Raw genomic sequence first — 17,774 nt, 5'->3', positions numbered from 1 at the left:
TTGTCATCATGTTGCCTGTGAAGACATTGTTTTTATAGATTGTCCCTGTAAATTTCTGTTGTAGATCACTCTTGGGGTCTTTCTCCTTTTATAGAACCCCCCTTAATATTTCTTGCAGGGCCGGCTTAGTGGTCACATATTCTTTCAACTTCTGCTGGTCGTGGAAGCTCTGCATCTCTCCATCCATTCTAAATGAAAGCCTTGCCGGATAAAGTATTCTTGGCTGCATGTTCTTCTCATTTAGTACCCTGAATATGTCTTTCCAGGCCTTTCTGGCTTGTCAGGTCTCTCTGGATAGGTCTGACATTATTTTGATGTTCCTCCCTCTGTACGTAAGGAATCTCTTCCCCCTAACTGCCCTTAAGATGGTTTCCTTGGTTCTAAGATTTGCAAGTTTTACTATTACATACCAGGATGTTGGCCTGTTTTCCTTGATCTTAGGAGGGGTCCTCTCTGCCTCTAGGACTCGAATGTTTGTTTCATTCCCCAGATTAGGGAAGTTCTCAGCTACGATTTGCTCAAATACATCTAGCCCTCTCTCTCTCTCCACTCCCTTCGGGATTCCAATTTTTCTGACATTGGAATGCCTCATGGTGTCACTTATTTCTCTGATTCTATTTTCATGGATTCTGAGTTGGTTTTCCCTGGCCTCCTCTTTCCCCTTTTTATCTATTATACTGTCTTCCAGATCACTAATTCTCTCTTCTGTCTCAGTTACCCTAGCTGTTAGATTATCTAGATTGGATTGGATCTCATTGATGGCATTTTTAAGTTCTGCCAATTCACCTTTTATTTCTGCCCTTAGAGACTCTATGTTGCCATTAATTGATTTCTCCATTCTAGCCATTGTCTTCACAATTGCTAGCCTGAATTCCATCTCTGACATCTTGGTTATATCTGCATCCATTTGTAAATCTGCAGCATAAGTCATAATCTCTGAGTCTTCTGTTTTGGGGGCTCCTCCTCCTAGTCATTCTGTTGATGGGTGTTTGAGGGAAGGTATAGAGTCCAAATTATTGATCAGAACCCAAGCAAGATGCACCTGTTTTCTTGGGACCTTAGGGTTGCTGGCCTCTTGTTTTCCCAGCCTGTCTTCTGCGGGAGGGGCCTGCCGCGCCGTTACTCAGGCAACCCTGTTTGGGTGGAGTTGCCCTGCGCCCCTGTGGCGGGGGATGGGCTCAGTGGGAATCAGTCTTTGGGGCTTTTGTTCTCTGGCGCCTTTCCCTGGCGGCTTTCCACGTCTCTTCCGTGAGTCAGAGCAGAAGAGACCGTTTCCAACCCTCTGCCTCAGAGCAGAGAGACCTCAGTCTGTTCTTTAGTGAGCTCTCCAGGCCACACTGTCTCCATTTCTGTCTGTGCTGCTATAAACTGCAGCGTCCTGGATTGTGCGCCCCTCCGCAGCGCCCCCAGTCCTGCCTCCAGGTCGGGCGGGGCACGTCTCTGCCCGTTGTGCTTCTAAAACTGCCAGCCGCTCCCGGTTCAGGCGTGCACGACTCTGCCGCTTGGGGTTCTGTCCCGGGGACTGCCGTTCGCGTATGCGCGACTCCGCCACTCAGGAATTTCACCCCGGGGGTTGCAGTTCACTGGCGGGACCCCGGCACACCGGGTTTTCGTCTCGGAGGCTGCAGTTCGCATGCATGCGACCGTCGCTCCGGGTTTCTGTCCGGGTGGCTGCGGTTCGCGTGCGCACGACCCCGCCGATCTGGTCCTCCACCCCGGGGGCTGCCCTAAAGTCCTTTCCCGAAGCTACCGGTCTGCGAGTCAGTGCCCCGTCTGCAGCACGCGAGGCTGTCGCTCACCTTTGGTGTAGGATCCCCACGGCCAGGCACCCTCCCGCTGCCGTTTATCCTCCAATATCTGCCCGCGGAATCAGGGCTCCCCGCTTCGTACCTCAAAACCAACCACCTGCGATATTCTGTTTATAGAGATCCAGATCTTCTTACATCTCAGGCTGGTTTCGTGGGTGCTCAGAGTGGTCTGGTAGATATCCAGCTCAATTCCAGGGACCAGTTGAAATAGGGTCCCCTACTCCTCCGCCATCTTTCCCCCCTCAGGACCCCTCATTTAAATGGAACCCTTCCAAGGCTCTCGTAAGGACCCTTTATGGGTTTTCATTGTCACATGTTCTCAGGAAATTTGCAAAGACAATATCCCTACACGTGACTTGTCTCTGCACTCACACTTCCCTGTGTCATATTTCTCCTTGGCTTGACTTTGTGTTAGAATGGCTATGGACGTTTCTGAGATTTGGCTCAGGAGAAGTTGAATTGGAAATCTATTTCACGGGAGTTTAGTGAGATGTGTGTATGTGGTGGCATTCACTGCCATGTATAAGAATTAAGAATCAAGTTAATTCTTATTAGGGAATAAGAATGAATTATAATTAAATTGTTGCTAGCCATCCCAGGGCAGGGTATCTTCCAGAAAGGCTCTTGCCACCTTGTTTCAACTCATACATGGTCTCAGACACATGAGGCTGGTGCAGGCAAACAGGGTTGAAATGAAAAAAGTCAGAAGTGTGTCTGTGGAAACTTCTAAGAATCAGCTATGAAAATTGTAAAAAGCTTTGCTGCTTAATGGCTCCTAGATAAAATGGAAGTACTTGGATCTTTAGAAATGTACTTTATAACACACCATCTGCAATTTTAAATGCATATTGCTCTAATGAGATTTGTGCAAAATAGAATTTGTCAGAAGTCTTATGCTTATATGGAATAAGCATGTACTGGTAATACACACAGAAAGAATTTTGATATGTCTTCTAGATTGGGCTGAAAGCCTAAAACTTCACAGGGCATTAAGAGAAATGAAATGTGAGTCAGGAGGAAGTGTTACTAAACTATCAACCAAACATTCAACCCATCAATCTGGGAAGACTTAATTATCTACCAGGTAATGTAGACAGAATTGTCTCTTTATTAGTTCTGTGTAACATTGCTATAGAAAATGCTATAAGCTTATTTTCATATGAAAAGACATTCAAAACTATCCAGCCAAATTGTATGGGGGTAAAAATATTATAGAGGTGAACCAGGTACTTAATTAATACAAAAAATATTTTTCTAAATTGTATTTGTGTTGTCAACTTTTGAAAATTTGTAATTTTTTGTGATTTCTTTTTTCATTCAAAATAAATATTCATATTTGTACCTAATCTCTAAAGCTCTAAAGCTCTATAAGGAGTATCTGTGTTGTGAACCCACCTTGAGTATGTACAACCTAGTCCCTGTCCTTAGTCAGGAATAGTAGCAGAGCTGGGTTTTGCGATTGGATCTTTATGCTAACGTGGGTGATTTTTCTAGTATAATACTCAATCGTTCATCTTGGGCTGGGTGCTGTCAGGAGTAGACTCCGATACAAGGATTCCAGCACAGTGATTATTTGGGAGGTCACCTGAGGAAGCACTGCTCTAGAATAGGGAGGTAAGGAAGGACAGCAGGTCACTGCTGCGGATGGCAGGGCTCAATCCTCTTTGGAGCCTGCGGGACAGCGTGGAATTTGCCCGACAGCTCTCCCATCCAAGGGCTAATGGAGCTGCCATATTTACCACCAGCCACCCTCAGTCAGTTGTCAACAGCAACTGCTCCTAGAGGCACTGACCCCCAGCCTTTCCAGACTACCTCGCCCTGACCAGGCAGGCTCCTGTGGCCAACACAGCCCCTGGCTTGCATCTGAAAGAGCAGGAACGGGTTAATGCAAGGGAATATGGGCAAAGCACTGATAACATCCACACACTTCCCACAGATGATGCCTGTCCCTTTGTGTACTTTTCCTTTTCCTTCTATAATGAACTATGATAATGCTTTATGTTACATAGCAATTTCCACTTGACAAAGCATTATCATTATGCAGTATGGTATAACACAGAGAAGGACCTTATTTCAGCCTTGAGACAATCTTTCCAAATCCATTCTTTTTTAAAATGTGTTTTGTTGGTTTGTTACAGACAACCAAATTGAATTTGGTGATGATCCCCATTTAAGGACTCTGCTTCTGAATTTCATCACAATCTACAAAAACATAAAGATATTGGATACAGGTAGGCCTGGAATGCAAATAATCAATATTTCCTTGCTGCAGAATGGAGAGAAAATTGCATGGCTGTGGCCTTCAGGAGCTGCCAGGCTTTTGCATTCTTCACACAACTTTGCTATTACCTCATTTTCGTGACTTTGAAAACATTGCTTTAGCCAATATCTCTGCCATTTGATATAAATAGATATATTTTATCTGCAATATAAATTCCAGTATGTCATGTTTGAGTTGCTTTTGAGTCCATCAAGATAGCCATCATTTCTGTAATCGGCAATACACAATTATTTGATAACTTGTTACTTTAAGATAAATATTTTAACTGGCTATCTGAAAAGAAGCTCTAATATACACTGGGAAATTGATTTTATTTTTTTTTAACTCTGATTCAACAGAGATGAAGTGAGCTGTTCTCTTAAGTTGATAAGATAACCATCACAGCATCTACACGGTGTTCACGGTAGGCTAGGTAACTATTTTTCTAATTATTTAAAACAAATTTTAATGTATATCATCACCACTGGAAATGCTTCCTTTTACCTTAAAAAAAAAAAAAGATTTTCCCATGATAACTACTAGGACCCATGCTTTGGAAAGCTGCTGAATGAAGCACTTTCTTCATCAAAAACTAGCTGGATCCTCACAGAGAATTTTCAGGTGTGTATAGTCAAGTGGATTGGGTATTCTTTTGTTCATGGATTACCTGACTTTGATGGGAGAGGCCAGAGGCTTGTGCCCAGGGGAGAAGAATAAGGAGTGGCCTAATTTTTTTTTTTTTTTAACTTTAAAATGGCTTAGAAAAAAGGACTGTCAATGATCCAAAAGGCTTGCTAGATGCAGAGATACTTTCACATTAATACATTTTATTCATACTCCTTCATTTTGTCGAAGGCCAGGGCATGAATTTACACAGAGTGTGGAAGTAGAATCCACGTCCAATGTCACTTCTTCATTTTCAAAGAAAGAATGGTTTGCCAATACATGTTCACTGCTTTTTTTTTTTTTTTTTGGTAACTCCCTTACTTTGGACTGCAGACATTTGTCTGGGATTGTCTTTTCTTGTCCTTAAAAGGAGAATATCTTATCCTTTTTGTATCCTTGGAATAGTGGTTGGCATCTAATAAGTCCTCAGAATTCTTGTTAGATAAGTGAATAAGTTGTTATTAAAATATGATGCAGCATGGAAATCAGAAACGGCCTCAAATTCTAAGAGATGGAAAATGGCGTAGTTTAACAGTCATGTAAAATCCTAATGGGAAAATGCAGTACATAACACATTATCGGATTTCTCCAGCAAATGACACACTGCTTAAGTCACTGTGTGGGTGGGGGCAGTCTCTGCTGGCCATATTTCTGGACCCACTTTTCTTACTTGGAATACAGCAGGGTCTCACAATTAAAACTAATGATGTGAATCTTCGATACTTTCAATAAGACATTTGGTTCTTACCAGTGAGGGATGGTTTTTCTTGAAATTTAAATTTGTTCTAATACAGTTACATGAAAAAACGACAAAGCAACTTATTTGTCTTGGTTCCTGATTATAAACCAATTGGGGGCTGTGGTCTCGCTAAGACAATCACTCTTATATAGGTGTTCATTTTGATTGATTTAAATATTGGCTTGGAGAGTTCATGACCCACACTCAATTTCACAGCAAGCATTTTTGTTAGTTTCTCAGGTTAATGCATAGCTCTCACCAATAACCAGGTGAGATTTATTCACATTGTGCTTTCAAGAACCAGCCCTCAGGGAACGCAGCTCTGTACTTATGTGTTTATTATTTTACGTAAGAGAAGGACATGTAGACAAGTAAAGGTCCATTTCACAGATAAGTACATATTGAAAAGGCAATATTTATATTGATATTTAGAAAAATGAGAGCAACATGCTCACTTAATTAAAGCCAGCGAACATTTATTGAAAACTCTGTCTAATATTGTTAGGCTACGTTGCTTGTGCGTAAGCATGAGCGTGGGCTCCCCTGGGGTGAATGCTTATATACCGAGTCACACAACCTCTTTTTCCTTGTACTGAGATTATGTTGAGTAAGAAATAGAAGGTAGGGACACAAACGGGATCCAGGTGTCACCCTGACCCCAGGTATTTGAATTATAATGTCTTAAACTCCTCATCCACTTACCCTCACTATTTGCTCCCTGTCAACAAGCAGTCTTTCTCTCATGCAACTGCAAGAACAGGAAAGGTCTCTCTCCTACCACATTCTTTCAACCCAAATCAACATTGTCAGTGGAAAAACAATTATATGTCTTTAAAGGTTTAAATAGTCTGGGAAGTTTTTTAAAAGCTGAAACACTGAATGTTTTATGTCAGTATACTCAATCTAACCCATAATTCTTAGTAAAGCAGCATTCCGTTGTGAGAGAATGTACCAAGCCTGTCAATAAATCAAGTGAAGATTATATGGAATTAACAGGCTTCCTGGATACACAGAGAAATAACCGACCGTTTTAGAAGTTCAAACCTAATGATAGTGTGTGCTGTGCTTACACTCTATTCAAATAAATTAAATTTTGATTTGTATTTATTTTTCCAAATTAGTGGAATCAGCTAGAACTGTCAGGGATTATGAAGGTCTGCCAGAGTCCAGGCTTGGAAGAACTTATCTAAACTCTGGGACTGTGCGGTAGCAAGGAGTTTTATTCTACACTTTATTCTACAAAATTTAAACAGAAACAACTTCTCAGGGTTAATAGCACAATCTGGCAGCTTATTTTTATCCTAAGTTCCCTCTTTTCTCTCTTGGTATTATGTTTCAATGACCTCTTCCTTCTGTATAAAATATTTCAACTTTTGTGTAGTAAATTGCGATTATCTTTGAGCAAATACACTCATGTGGGCACAAGAGAGAAGTGAATGGGATACAGAAATCTACAGTTGACCCTTGAGCAACATGGGTTTGAACTGTATGGGTCCACTTATATGCAGATTTTTTCCAAAAATGCCGTGCAGTATTGTAAGTGTACTTTTTCCTCCTATGATTTTCCTAATAACATTTTCTTTTCTCTATGTTACTTTATTGTAAGAATACTGTTAATAATCTAACATTCAAAATATGTGTTGATCAAGTGTTTATGTTATCAGAAGGTTTCTGGTCCACAGGAGGCTATTGGTAGTTAAGTGTTTGGGGAATCAAAGTTGTATGTGGATTTTCGACTCAGCCCTGACCTCTGTGTTTTTCAAGGGTCCACTGTACATGGTACCATTCGGACAAGAACACTCCTAAATTGGCATTTTAAGTTAGGGAAGCTCTGTAGTGGGTATGAAGAACACGTGAGGAGTTCTTCATTCACTTCGCTTCATCCATTTCAAGAGGAGGAAGAAGGCACGCTCACAACCTGCGTGATATGTTGACCAACAACACTCTTCTCGGCCTGAGTCCTTATGAGGTATTGGCATCTGCCCCCTCACCCTTTCTACTTGTTCGAAACTATAGTTGTACCAGGGGGCCATGTGGCTGTGAGGTCTCTAGGTCTTCTTTGTGCCTCATAAATCCCAGACAAGGTGCGGGGAAAGCCAGCAGCCCAGAAACACCAACAGGCTCAGACCAAAAAATTAAAAAAAACTTAAAAAGCCCAGGAAAACCCTGCTCTCTATAGCCAAAGGATGAGGAAAAGGGAGAGGAGCAAGACAGAAAACTTTTAGACAATAACCACCCTATCCTAGACACACACCCCGGCAAACACTGCAGCCCCACCTGCACCCACATAGCAAAGGTTGAGTGGGGGTCCTAGATTCCACCCTCACCAGTGGTATTGATGCCCATTGTCCATCCTGCGGTCCTGTCGAGAAGCCGAGGGGGGGCTGGACTTCCATCTGCACCAGGTGTTGGGTGCCCCTCCGTGACAGTAGTGGACACCATGGGGAGCAGTAGTGAGGCGCCCCTCTCCCCCAGGTGCAACAGAGGCTGAGGGGCAGGGACTTCCTCGGCCTGGCAGGTATTGAAGCAACAGCAACCCCCCTCCAGCCAGCGGCCTGTCGCAGGCAACCTGCCAAGACAGAGACTTAAACGAGACCCGGACTCTCATGACGCAATACCTGAAATGGCCAGAATGTAAGTGAGTATCACTCATCAAACCACAAACCAGGAAAATCTCAACATGAATGCGAAAAGACAGTCAACACATGTCAATAATGAGATGACACCGATGTTGGAATTATCTGAAAAGGATTTAAAATCAGCCTGAGAAATTAAAAAGCGCCAGCAAAGAAATAGAAGATAAGAAGAAAAATGAAATGGAAATTTTGGAACTGAAAAGTGCAGTAAATAAAATAAGAGTCTCATGGGATGTGCTTCTTGCACGTGCCCATTGCAAAGGTATGTTTCTAGTCTACCATGTCTTCAGTTAGGACGTCTATGCATCATCTCGAGTTTGAGAGGAATTAGGTCACTTCAGTAGCCAGTTGTAATATTTGACAATTTATTGTCAGTGATTTTTTGTGTGAGCACCCTGAACTTTCCACATATGTGACCAACATATATGGAGCCCTATTAGAAAGATTCCATCTCGCATCCCACCTGTGCTGGGCTTATGCCCTGTTCCCACTCTCTCCTGGGGGCCCTGCCTTGGCTAATCAGGTTTGCCAATCCATCAACTGGTGGAGGGGTTTGGAGGGGACTCCCCCACCTTGGCCATGGCACCTTCACCTTGGAGTGTAAAAATGCCTGAACCTGGAAGAACACACCTTTGCAATGTCCTTCTGAGTGTATTTTTTTGTGATTCCATAAGTTTTTATGTGAACATGAACAAAACAAAGATTACATAATAATTAGTCTAGAGGGCCAAAAACAAAAATAAAAAAACATCAACCAAGAATGGAACAACCATCATGGGATGTATAAGAAGCAATGGATGTATTTAAAGTAACTATATTTACCTAATGGAAAATAAATGCCTGGCATCTTTTCTCCATGTAAACTTGGGTTTTGATGAAAAATTTGGATGGGGAGTAGGGTATACCCTCTACGGCATGATGACTGATACTCCGTGTCTTTATGAAATGATCACAGTGTATGCTAATTCTGATTCTACCAGATTTGAAGAGCTATATGAATTAGGCAGGAATGTGTCATGAAGATGCATAGGTTTTAATGATCATTGAAAGAGTTACTTTGGCATAACAAGGAAGAGATCTGAGCAGTTGGCACACAGCAAAGATAGTTTAATTGTGCATTTGCTTTGTTTTCCTCATGGTACACAGAAACATTCCTATATCCCTAGTATTAACTTAATTGAAAAAACCTCCATTAAACAAAGTAAACCACTCACAGCTCCCTCAGATGAATTTTTGGCCGCCCTACACTCTGAGGGGGCAATAAAAATGATTAAGAAAAGTCTTTTCTTCAGGGACCCACTTTTTTCTTTTTTTTTTTTTTAAAGATTTTATTTATTTATTTGAGACAGAGAGCACATGAGAGGAGGGAGGGTCAGAGGGAGAAGCAGGCTCCCCGCCGAGCAGGGAGCCCGATGCGGGACTCGATCCCGGGACTCCAGGATCATGACCTGAGCCGAAGGCAGTCGCTTAACCAACTGAGCCACCCAAGCGCCCCAAGGGACCCACTTTTTTCAAAAAAGAAAGAAAGAGATTAAGAAAAGATAATGCCAAGTTTTCTTTTGTTCAGTAAAATTCACTTGTTTGGTATCACCTTCTGAAAACTTACTTCAGAATGAAGATGCAGACGCAGGACTAGATCAAGATTCAACCCTGTTCTCCACCCCTGGGAATGTGAAGAGTTTCACTTGAAAAAAAAATAACGAAACTTAGTTTCACTAAAATAACAGGGAAGGTAGAAAAAATTTTTTTGGTGCTTAAGTTAAGATTTTGTTAGCTTAGGTCTGTAAATAAGAAGCACTTCTTTTCCTTTCCTTTTATTACATTAAATTTTTACTGGTTTCTTGGCACACAGTGATTATTAAGTTCAGTGAAATTATATGAGTCTTACCCTTCTTGGCGAAGTTAAACAGTGAAGTCCTGAGTCCGGGAATATAATTTTGAAGGATACACATTTATAATGTATAGAAGAGACAACCGGAGGGAGAATTTTACCTCGTGTACCCACTCTCTCGCACGACCCCTCCACTGTATGCTGCTGGAGGAGGGCATCGCGAGGACCTGCGCAGAGCTGGCCCCTGGCACTCGGCGGCTCCCCGCCCCCCCCGCCCTTGGCACGTGCACTGTGCCCACCGTTCCCACAGCCTGGAGCGCTTTCCAGGTCACAGCCTTGAGAGGGCACCTGTGGTGTGAGCCCCTCGGGGATGGCAGATGTGGCTGAACCGGGCGCAGGCCTCTCTCTAGAAGCTTCTCCCGCTCTGGCAGGTGCAGACACCTGCGGGTGTGGTGCCCGGGTGCCCAGGACTAGCCCGCAAGTCAGTTCCCTCGCTCGTGCACCCGCCCCCACGCATTTGGAGAAGCCGCCTCTTTCTTGGGCCTCTCTCTGCCCTCCGCGGGGGTGCTTTCAGACTTTATCCCGAGCACTCCCAGGTTGGACACGGCATATGCTAAGCCCACTACTCTGGGCACCTTCATTTGTAAATTAGGGAATTACAAATATGTCCGTATTACTCGCATGTCCAAAATAATCACAGGATATTCATAGTCTTATCTACGAGGAGCCAGAGTTTCTGGATCATTTAAGACATTTTTTTAGCACTGGGTGGAAAACAAAGCTGCTTTGAAAGAGAACTCCTGACGGAAGGAGTTTCTGGGGAACAATGCTTTGTATTTTTCCCTGACAGGTTTTGGCTACTTTATGTCTTTCTGTTTGCTCACATCAACCTTGTTATTTTTACTTTCCAAGAAAACAGCCGCAAATCTTTGTGCAGATGAGTCAACGTGTTCTGTGCTTTCAGAGCCAGTCAGGAGGAGAGGGCCGATGAGGCAGGGGGCGGGGGGCGGGTGGGGGGGCGGAGACGGTGGGGGCAGGGGAGGGCGGCAGGGACGGTGGAGGGGGCAAAGGTTGGTGGGAGCAGAAGCGTTGCGGGAGGGGTTGAAGGGTCGGGGGTGTGGGGCAAGGGTTGCTGGGGGTGGGGGTGGTGGGGGCGAGAGTTGGTGGGAGCAGAGGTGGTTGGGGGTGGGGGTTGGGGGCGGTGGGGGGCGAGGGTTGCTGGGTGCGGGGGCGGTGGGGCAGGGGCAGGTGGCCTGGCCGCTGAGCCAGCTTCCCTGCCCTAGTCTCTGATGGCCCAGGTTCAGCCACATGGTGACCTTAAGGCATGTTGCCCTCTACCCATAGTCAAGTCCCACTGTTGTAGGGACCGCAGCGCAGAGACATGGGCGGGGGGCTTAGCTTGGGGAAGTGGCCCACAGGAGTCTGCCTCTTGTGTCCTAGACAGCCTGGAGTGCAAACTGCCACTTTGGGGAAGGCAGGGGCCCCGCGTGCACCCCTCTCCTCAGGGGTCTTCCTGGTGCCCGTGTTGGGCACTCAGTGGCATGGGAGGACACCATCTTCTCCGCACACCTGTGATCCCCCTGTTTCGGTCGTCTGCTCACTGACGTGCCCTTCCACTCTGACAGGTGACTGCCGTTATTCACGTTCGGAGAGGCCGCCAAAGCTGCAGGTCGCCCGCCTGGAGCTGACGCCCCAGCCCGGCAGTACCAGCGGCAGCGAGCACGTGCATAGGGCCTCCCCCCGCGGGTGCGGGGCCCAGCGCGTTCTCTCCTCCCGCGCCGGCTCCACGCGGGCCCGCCCCCCTCGTCCTTAGTCCTGTTCTGCTCTGTCGTCTCCTCCTCTTGCTCTTGGTTCGCCTCACACCCAGCTGTCCCCTCCCTGGGCGGGGTCCCTCTGCCAGCTCATTCCAGCTAGTCCCCCTCGCTCCTGGCCGAACAGGGCCGGGGACCCCGCCTCCATGGCAGCGCTGTGCGGTGGGTGCAAGAGAGAGGTGTTCTGCCCCCTGCTTTGACGTTTCTTTCCCTTCCAGTTGGTGTGCAAGGACAGCAGGTGTATTGTGGCCCATCAGGCCCCAGACCAGGGTTCATGGGCAAGGCCAGCTCTCAGTCATGGGACGGCTTTCATGTTCAGTATTTCAGAAAGATTGCAAATCCTTGTTTCCCTTTTCTATAAAATCAGACATCACCTCCCAGTGCCACGTAACTTGCGGTGCCTCTTAGGGTAGGATTCCAGGTCCGAGTCCCGTGGACGTTGGCCGTAGGCATCTGACCTGCTCAGTTAATGGCACATGAGTGAGCCTGTTGCATGTGCTGAACAGACCTTTAAGAACCAGGTTGCGTTTTCTCCAGCTCTTTTGTTCTTTACTCAGCAGACAAACAGCATGTCTTAAACAGGCACGGCTCCTTCAGATGCATCCTGAAATGAAGACTGGAGCGCAACAGCCCCCCACACAGTCCGGGGCCAACCAACAGCAACTGGCGGTGGATAAGCAAAATGAGAAAGAAAGGAACCATTTACAAGACCTTGAGGTTCTGGTGGAGCGAAAACCTCCTCTGGTGAGACTGCTGTAGCAAAGCAGACGATGACACCGTATTATTGATGAACTTTTACTAACAGTTCGGCTGTGGACTCCTTTATGCATCCATGTAACAGTGCATGACTTTTGCATATATATACGTATGTATATATTATATACATATATATATATAAGTAAGAGAGAGAGAAATTTTCTGGATGTTAGCAAGTGTATATTTAAAAATTTCCTGGAAATGACAAACTATTTCCTAAAATAGCTGCAACTAATTTACAAGCCCATCAGCAGTGTGAGGGTTCTGGTTATTCTGCTTTCTTGCTCACATTCGTTGGTCTTTTAAATTTTATCCTTTGATGGGGGTGCAAAGTGATGAGTTATGATGTTTAGCAGATTTCATGTGCCTTTTGGTTATTTGGTATTTGGATATCCTGTTTTGTGAAGTGCCAATTTAAATCATATGTACATTTTTATAATGGATTGCCTCTTTTTCTATCGATACATAAACCTTACTTCTTTATTCCAGATACCATTTCTGTGTTGGTTATGTGAGGGGCAGATATGTTCTCCCTCCACCGTTAACCAAATGATCAAATGTAAGCTAACATACACTTGTGAGTCTCCTGATAGAGCACCACCAATGAACTGTGTGTGTGTCAAAGCAATTAAGCTAAATCTAATCAAGCCATTACACCTAACACCGATAATTCAGAAAATACAGGAGGAGAGGACCAAGTTACATCTCAGCAGAAGGAAACAATCAGACCGATCTAGAATTTGCAACATTTTACAAAATAACCTGCCTTGGTTCTTCAAAAGGTAAGGACAATTACAAAAAAAGTTTAGTGATTCATCTAGATTTAAGTAGACTATAGAATGACACAAAAATTCAAATGTATGAAAATGTATTGGACTTAGAGTTAAATCAGGCATTAAAATAAATGTTAGGGACAATTTTAGTAATTTGAATATAAACCTAGTATTAGATATTATGTAATTACTGTTAATTTTCTTAGATGTGATGGTGGAATTGTGGTTATTTAGTAAAGAATATTCCCATTCAAATATCTGGAGGGGGAGTATCTTGATATATGCAACTTACTTCTAAATGGTTCAGCATAAACACACGTGCGTGGTTGTGTGTAGTGTGTGTATTTGGCAAAATGCTAAGCATCGTCAAAAGTAGGCTGTGGGTTTGCTGGTGCACAAAGTAGTGTTCTTTCATCTTGTTATATGTTTGACATTTAAAAAAATTGGAGAAAAATGTCTTTTTCCACTCCGTGGCTTTTAATTTTGCTATCCATTGATGAACAGTATCAACTTCTCAGGATCAGTATAATTGAATTTATTCATTTTATTTATAGATAGTGCATTTTAAAATCTTGTTTAAGACATCCTTCCTTCCTTCGGGGTGCCTGGGTGGCTCAGTTGGTTAAGCGTCTGCCTTCGGCTCCGGTCATGATTTCAGGGTCCTGGGATTGAGCCCTGAGTCGGGCTCCCTGCTCAGCGGGGAGTCTGCTTCTCCCTCTGCCTGCCACTCCCCCTGCTTGTGCTCTCTCAGTCTCTCTCCCAAATAAATAAATAAAAATCTTAAAAAAAAAAAGACATCCTTTCTTCCCTCAATTCATGAAATTATTCTTTATAATCTTCTAAAATATTCATAGTTTTTTCTTTTATGTTTGTTCTAATTTTTGGACATTGATTTTCTGTGTGTCCGAAGAAAGTACATTTTTTTCCAGTATCGTGTTTAAAATTAATTTCTTCTCCATGGAGTGCCATGCTCACTGTCTCACTTGTGACGTGCCCATAGGTGTGCAGGACTGTGTCCCGTGCCATCATTCTGTCTGTCCATCTCTGCACCAATTATATAGAGGCTTTGTTATTAAAACTTAATGACGAATCTGGAGACCTGGCTCTTGATTTTTCTCCCTCCCCTCCACTTTCATGCCCCTGTTCTCCTCTCTCTGGAGAGTCCTGCTTCCATTGCGATGTGCACCCCTCTGAACATCCCAGAGTCGCTGGGCGGAGGCCACACAAATCTTTCGTGTGTGGGACTCACAAGAAAAAGAGACATGGCTTCAATAGTTTTCTTTGCATTTTTAAAGATCTTTGCGATCTTAATAAACTTTTACAATATTCTCCATGGAGGTCTTAAGTAACTCTGGTTGCATTTGTCCCAAGGAATTTTATTTTTGACTTTATTTCCTAAGGTAATTTCTTCAAATTTTTAATTGTACCTCTTCCAGGTAAATAAGATGTCTGCATGTCAATTTAATGTCAAGAAAACTGGATATATTTACTGATTAGTTCTTACACAATTACTGGTAACGTTTTTGTATTTTTTGTACACGTTTTATTTTTACAAATAATGAAAATTTTGTTTCTCTTTTTTCAGTCCTCATATTTATACTTCCTTTCCCCATCTTGCTATGTTTTAGGTGTCCTTGGCAAAGGTGATGTACACACTGGCAGTGTTTGACTATTAAAAATATTTTTCAGAAATTATCTCTATCCAACCAAGAACATTGCCTTCTTTCCCCAGTTTTGCAAGAGTTTTTATTTATTTATTTATTTGAGAGAGAGAGCACAAGCAGTGGGAGCTGCAGGCAGAGGGAGAAGCAGACTCCCCACTAAGCTCCATCCCAGGACCCTGGGATCATAACCTGAGCCGAAGGCAGATGCTTAACCAACTGAGCCACCCAGGTGCTCCAAGTTTTTTAAATAAAAAATATTATAAATGGATCTTGAATTTTGTAATTTTTTTCTTTATCTAATGATATCTATGTTTGCCTCTGTTGATATGGTGGGAAATAGCAAATGGCTATGTAATGTTACATCACTTTTCAATTGCTAAGATAAACATAACTTGGTCGTGATATATTACTGTTTTTCTATATTCTGGATTTAGTTAGCATTTTCTTTAGCATTGTTGCATCGATATATATGTTAATTTATCCTTTGATTTTACTTTCTCATATTGTCCTTAAATAATTTGATGTCATTGGTACCCTAACTGCATAAAGTCGAGGTTTTTTTCTTCATTTTTCTTATTCTCTCAAATATCTTGTGTAAATTGGAGTGATTTCTTCCCTGACTGTTGAAGAGAACTCAGGGATGGAATGAACTATCTGGGCCTGGAAGTCATCTTTTGGAGTGCAGGTTTTGACTTCTGATTCAATTTTGTTAATTTTCATAGGATTTTTCATATTTCCTATTTCTTTCTTGAACCAGTTTTGATTGTTAAATTTTCCTAGAAATTTCTCAACTTCATTAAAAATTTTAATTACTAGCAGGAACTGTCCATAATAATTTCTTATTATCTTTGTAGTGTCTATAGCATTAGAAGGGACAGCTTTCTCTTTTTTTTAATAACTTCTGACATTTGAACTTTGGGTCTCTACTTCCTTTAAATTGTAAAAATTATTTTATTAGAGTGTAGTAAATTTTATTAGATTTTATTAGATCTAGCTTCTATGTTGAATGTGAGTTCTATTTTTATCAGTTTCTACATTTACCATTTTTTTCTTCCTTCTATTTTATTTTGGTTTCTCTTTGAAGATTTATTAGCTTCTGGAGATGGATGCTTGACTCACTAATTTTCACCAACATAGCTAATATGTATTTATTATTAATATATTTAATATGAAATAAATAGGCAAAGAAGCTTAAATTTGGCTTTTTCAAAACTTCTATATTTGTATTAATTTTTGTGGTTCGCTTATTCTATCAATTGCTGATAGATGTGTTTTAAAAATCCCTCACTACTTCTCCCTGTATTTCTGATAACTTATTTTTAAATATATAATTAACAGTTCTGTTATTAGGTACCTATAAATCTGAAGCTATTATATCTCCTTAACGAATTTTCCCTCATTATTCTAAAGTTCCCCTTATCTCCAGTAATAATTTTCTCTCTAAAGTCTATTTTTTTCATGTCAAAATAGCCATATAAACTATATTTGATAAGTGTTTGCTTTGTATATTTATTTGCTAACCTTGTAATTTCAGTTTTTCTACATTCTTATTTTTAGGTAATATTTTTCTTAATGGAATATGGCTAGATATGTATATTAATTCTGACAACCTTTTTCTTTTTAGTGTAGCATTTTATCTGCTGATACTTAATAATTTATTCTGCTTTAAACCAGTATTCAATTTGTGCTTCTCTTTGACCTACTTGTTCTAGGTTTTGTGAATTTCCCTTCTTTTTTTTTAATTGATAAAGAATTCATATTCTCATTTTCTCCATTTCTTAGTTTGGATGTTTATATTCTGTTTCTCTTCTGGTGAGTATTCTAGAAATCCTAACACATTTACTAAACTTATGAAAATATAAGGTTATTTAGTCTTTTCCATGCACCCTTCCATGTGAGAACTCTGGGATGTTTGGACAGCACAGAATCATTGGGGTCCCTCCCACATGTCCTGCTCCCTGCAGTCCCCTTCTCCATCCCAGCCCCCCAGCAGGTGTCCTTACCAGGAACCAGGGCCCATCCCCTCCGAGAAGCCACAGCCAGGAGAGACTCTCTCAGTTGCTGTTGGTCATTGTATCCTCATTCTGGAAAGATACTCTTCCTGGGTATAGCTCCAGTTTAGCACATTTTTCTTTCTCACATATTGAAGATCCCATTTCACTGTCTGTGGCTTCTCAGATTGAAATTGAGAAGCCATTTGTCAACCAATTTCTCACTCTTTTGAAGGCAATTATTTTCCTTTGGCTATTTTAGGATTTTCTCTTGTGCTTGTTATTCTATATGTTTACAAAAACGAGGCTAACTGTATATATATTTTCATTTGCTTGATATACATTTATCTTTTTAACAAATGTGTGGATTGTGTCTTTCAGCACACCCTTTCAAGTACTGTATCTGTCTATCCACTTCCTTTCTCTTTCTGGGATGCTGAAGACACGCGCTAACTTTCTATCCTCCAAGTCTTTAACTGGTACCCCTCTCATCAGCTTAAAAGAAATCCTTCTGTGCAACAATCTGGACCATTTCTTTTGGCCTTTCAGCTTATTTATATTCTTCTCAGGTATTTCTTACTGGTTGTTAAAGATATTAGTTGATTTATTCTGGTCATTGCTGTTTTCATTTTAAGAAGTTTTATTTGGTTCTTTTATCAAATTTTCTATAGTCCCTTAGTACCTGAAGGTATTTTCTATCTTGCATTTCCTTAAAACCAGTAAACATAATTGTTTTTACTTATTTTTTAAAGACATAGATTTTATTATTTATTTATTTATTTATTTTAGAGAGACAGAAAAAGAGAGAGTGAATGGGGCTCAATCTCACAACCCTGAGA

Source organism: Mirounga angustirostris, unplaced genomic scaffold (assembly GCF_029215605.1).
Source record: "Mirounga angustirostris isolate CCGP_5_RB_7025 unplaced genomic scaffold, mMirAng1.0.hap1 SCAF_10, whole genome shotgun sequence".
NCBI classification, from domain to species: Eukaryota; Metazoa; Chordata; class Mammalia; order Carnivora; family Phocidae; genus Mirounga; species Mirounga angustirostris.
This window is presented reverse-complemented; position numbering follows the sequence as displayed.